This window comes from Anopheles coustani, unplaced genomic scaffold (genome assembly GCF_943734705.1).
Source record: "Anopheles coustani unplaced genomic scaffold, idAnoCousDA_361_x.2 scaffold_48_ctg1, whole genome shotgun sequence".
Lineage (NCBI taxonomy): Eukaryota > Metazoa > Arthropoda > Insecta > Diptera > Culicidae > Anopheles > Anopheles coustani.
In genome coordinates, this window is record NW_026525432.1 from 10961 (window position 1) to 16275 (window position 5315).

Genomic DNA, 5315 nt, shown 5'->3' on the forward strand with positions numbered 1-5315 from the left:
AAATATGTAGCCATCATGTAATAAAATTTCAGTCCTCTAGAGGAAGGGGTAAGAAGGGCTACCATCCTACCCCCTAACTCAACAATGGTTAAAATGAAATATGTGTACCATTTTCGGAGTATTCGGGGTCACTAAATCGAATGGTCACTGTTTGAGTGCTCAAGCTCACCTCATACTTCTTCTATCTTCTCCTACGTTACAAATATTATCAATCACATAAAATCGGTCTAATCAATTTAACCAAACAAAGTTATAAAATAGCAAATTTTTCAAGTGTGAAATGTCCAACATTCTTATGCCTCCTTCCTGCTTCCAACTTAACTATAATAAGATCTTCTTTCTATCATCTGAACGATATAAAATATCTGAAAAATTATGATGCCACCTTACGACGGATGCGAAGGATTTTAAAAAAGACACTATGTAACACCGTACATATCGTGAGGTGACGGTAGAAGTACTCTTAAATAACACTCAATTTCAATTATTGCAACAGTACTTAATGAGTATCAATTTCAAAGCATTTGTGGTTTTTAAATCGAATGGCTTCACTCACAAATATACAATCTTCTTTGGTTTTTCCTTCTTTACCTCTGCTACAACTAAATAATGTTGGCTTGACTCAAATAGCGTTAATTGTGATGACATACATAAAATTGTATCACTCAAAATCTTTTGGTCTGATGAGCTCCAAACTAGATTTCAGAGTAGTTAATTTTGTTGTTGAACTTAAGTTGGTAGATGTGATCTCCCTTCTTTATCTTTCCCGCAAACTTTCGCGATAATGCAACAGAAATTATTGAAACTTTAAATCATGCCTACAAACATAATACATAAATTCTGCAACCCTCATAATTATTTCATGAATTGGTTTACCAATACCAATACAGCCGGACGATGATCATTTGTTGTCCTGGTCAAACGGTGGTTTAGGCACAGTTTTTCTCATATTTGCAAAAAATGAATGCAAAATGTATATTAACATGATTTCGTCGACTAATGGTAATACTAAAAAATAGCATTTTCAGCACATAGCAACGTTTAAGATTGTTAAACTGAAAACTGATATTGAATGAAAACAATCTTTCGTTTGGAATTTCTTTCTACCCGGATGAAATCGGGTTAATCAGCTAGTCACTAATATTACAATAATACTTATACACTACGATTCTCCCCCCCCTCTAATTGTTGTTCTTAAATTCATCTGGGATACTTAAAAGGTGGCTGACCTTTGAGCCGTTCTGAACGTCTTATGGGTGGTGGCGTTGTTTCGCTTCTGGGTCGCTTGCGAGAGCGTACTACCTGTGTAGTTTTTTCTACACTTTCTTTTTCATATTCCATTTGCTCAGTCTTCCCTTCCCTTAATTGGTTTATATGTACCATGCGTACATTTCCTCCTATGTCAATCACATATCTTAACGGACTTAATTTTTTAATCACCGTAGCGGGTAACCAGCGCATGATTTCTTTAAAGTGATTCCGATACAAAACTTTTTCTCCCCTTTTGAATTCTCTACTTAGGGATTCCTGGATATTTGGCTCCTTATCATTGCTCCGGATATGTACTCTATGCATAACTTTGTCTATTTGTTTTAATGGATTAACCGCTCGTAACGCAGTATGCGGTGTATAACCAAAAATGAGCGAGGCCGGAGTGACTTTAGTTACGGTGCATGGTTCATTCCTGTACTGCAACAAAAAACGATTTATTTTTCTTGTTAAACTAAACGATCGAACCTTTTCATCCAACATAAATTTCTTTAACACATCCTTGACAGTTCCGTTCGGCCAGTCCATTAGATTGCGGATGATACGGCGGTGTCTTAGAAACTTTTATCCCCTGGGCCTTCCGGAAACTTACAAAGGACTCTGAAGTAAAAGGTGGTCCATTATCCGTAACTATTTCTGTTGGTAGCCCAAAACATGCGAAAAAGGGATCTATGTTTTCTATTATGTCGATGGCTCGTGACATGTTGACTACTTTTACCTCGATATATTTTGTGTACGCATCCACAATTACCAGTAACGTGCGGTTTTCAAAACAACATAAATCCAAATGTATCCTTTCGAAGGGTTCAACCGCTTCCTTCCACGTGGTGGTTACTGTTTCTCGTTGCACGGTCTGCCGAGCTTGGCATACCATGCATAAGTTCACCAAATCTGCGATATCCCGATCCATGTTTCTCCACCACACAAACATCCTGGCATTTAATTTCATTTTAACCACTCCTGGGTGATTTGCATGTAGCAGTTCCAAGATTTTGCTCTGTACAGTAGGCGGAATTACGACTCTATTGTCAAAATATAAAATCCCGTTATCTTAACTGAAATGCGTATTTAGTTTTTCATAATATTTGAGACTGTTTTCGATATTCGCCGGCCATCCATTAAGCACATTCTGATATGTCCTATTCAATATTTCGTCCTTCTGCTGTTCTTTACGTATGTTATCCGTTTCCAATAGTTTGTGTATACTGCTATCCTGAACACAGTTGATCCCCAATTTCTCACAATCTATGTTCGCTTCTTCTGATGCAAGGGGTAATCTGGACAGACCATCGACATGTCCCATCATTTTCCATGGTCTGTGCTCTATTTCATAGTCATAGCTTGCGAGCTTTAATGCCCACCTTTGTAGTCTAGCCATTGCTATCGACGAAGTTCCGCGGTGCGGGTTAAAAATCTCTTTAATCCCGCTGTTATCCGTTATCAATTTAAAATGATGACCATAAATGTATTTGTGAAATTTATCTACCCCAAACATAACAGCTAAAGCTTCCTTATGAACTTGGGCAAAGTTTTTTTGTGCTGGCGTAAGCGTAGCCGACGCGAAAGCCACTGGTTTTTCTATTCCGTTCACTCTGTGTGCCAATACGGCTGCTATTCCATACGGGCTAGCATCCACTGCCAAAATTAATGGTTTAGCCGGATCGTATGGTTCTAAAACTATATTGCTTAATAATAAACTTTTTGATGCTTCAAAAGACGCCTGACATTTTGCATTCCATTCATATTTCACATTCTTTCGTAGTAACATGTAGTAGAGTTCATAGTAACATAGAGGATGTAGTTCGTTTGACAGGTTAGGTAAAAAACGATGATAAAAATTTAATAACCCTAGATACGCTTGCAGTTCTGCAACGTTTCGTGGTGGTTGGATTTTGTCGACTGCTGTCAATGCATCGGGTTTGGGCTTTATACCCTTCGCAGTCAGTGTATACCCTAAATACTCGACACTTGGTTTTAGGAACTCTGATTTATTAACGTTTAATTTTACATTATGCTGATGTAAACGCTCGAGTACCGTGAATAGGTTAGCTTTACATGACTCTTCGGATTCTCCTCCCACCAAAATATCATCAATATAAGCGATTCCAGCAGTATTAATTAAAATTTGATCTATGATACTCTGGAACATTGCTGGCGCTGGACAAATACCGAAAGGCATTCGTGTGTATCTTTAAAGTCCTTTATGTGTGATGATAGTGCACGCTTCCGGAGAGGCTTCCGACAACGAAACTTGCAAATAAGCACCTGTCAAATCCAATTTGCAGAAAACCTTCCAATTCTCTATTTTTGCCAATATGTCATCTATTCGTGGTAAAGGAAAGTGCTCAACAGACAATCTCCTATTAAGGGCAGCTTTGCAATCTAAACATATTCTCACATTGCCATCCTTTTTTTCCACTACTACTATCGGACTAGCCCATTCAGATGTTCTACATGGAGTTAATATTCCTTCTTTAACTAATTTTTCAATATTCTCCTCTACTGGTTTGAGTAAGGCGTAAGAAACGGTGTAAGCCTTATGAAACACTGGACAAACATCCGGCTTTAGAATTAAATTCGCTTGGTAACCTTCGATAAGGTTTTCCTTTTCCATATTTGGTAAAACGTTCCTAAATTTTTCACCGATTTCCTGCATTATCTCCGATTTTACTGAGCATAGACTGAAAGCTTTTCTCCATTCAGGGAATATCCAGTCAAGAGCATCTCTTCCCAACAAATCACTTACTGGCTGCTTAGTTGGAATTACTGCCACGTTAATAGTTCCTTTTGCTCCCGATGGCGTGCATACTTCCATACCTTATCTCCCTAACGGCACAATTCTCTACCCTGACGCCGATATGAAGTTCGTGTTCGTCGTCTTTAATCCAGTTTCCCCCAATCTCTCCTTATATATATATTCCGGAATTAAACTTGTGACCGCTCCGCAATCGACCTCGAATTCTAGTTCGACTCCACTACAAATTAAACAATTTTTTTGAGGTAAATTTGACGATCGTGCTTCTATTACGGAACGTAAAAATTCGACCTCACCCTGACCGATATTGCTTTGTTCGGTATCACTCTCCACAGCTTCCATACTTCGTACTCCTTTCACTCGATTGCATTGTGTAGAGATATGGCCTCTTCTGCCGCATACGAAACATAGCCAATTTTTTGCTGGACAATTTGCTGGATTGTGCGATCGTCCACACCGAAAGCATCGATCGCTGCTTCTCAATCTTCCATAAGCGCCTGCATTGTTCGTCGTTGCCCCGTTCGACACCTGGTTGCGCCGTACAGCCTCCGATGTTCTTCTCTTCTTCTTCTTGGCGTAACGACCTCTTGGTCATGCCTGCCCGTTCAGGGCTTACGAGACTTGTTTCCCTGTTGTACGTGGATAGTCAGTCCTCTCGTACAGGGGAGGGTCCGGTCTCGGTTGGGATTCGAACCCACGCCGTCGAGGTGGTGAGCCCCGGCGCTCATGGGTCGATTTTCTAACCGGCGCTACCGCTCGGCTGTCGCGGACCCGATGTTCTTCTCACGGCTGCCAATTCTCTCTCCGGCTGTATCGTTGCGCTCATTTCCTCATTTTGTCGTCTAGCAGCATCCCATAACAGTGCGATATTACAAGCTTGAACAAAGGTCAAACTAGGCTCGGACAAAAGCTGCTTTCTAAGGTGAACATCCTGTACACCTGCCACCAGTTGGTCCCGTAGCGCTGCTTGCAGAAATTCTCCAAACTGGCACGACTGGGCAGCCGCTTTTAGCTCGATGATATACTCCGCCATTGGTAAATCTTTTTGTTGCACTAATCTGAACTTATACCGGTCTGCCACTTCGTTCACTCGCGGTTTTAAATGTTCCTTCAACGTTTGCACCAGTTTTTCAAACGTTAACACAGTTGGAGCGTCCGGCGCACACACTTTCACTGCCAATTCGAATATGGCTGATCGTCCAATTGTCAGGAGATACGTTGCTATTTTGTCCTCGGGCTTTTCATTATTCTCCATGAAAATTTGCACTCTTTGCAAATAAATCTCTATGTT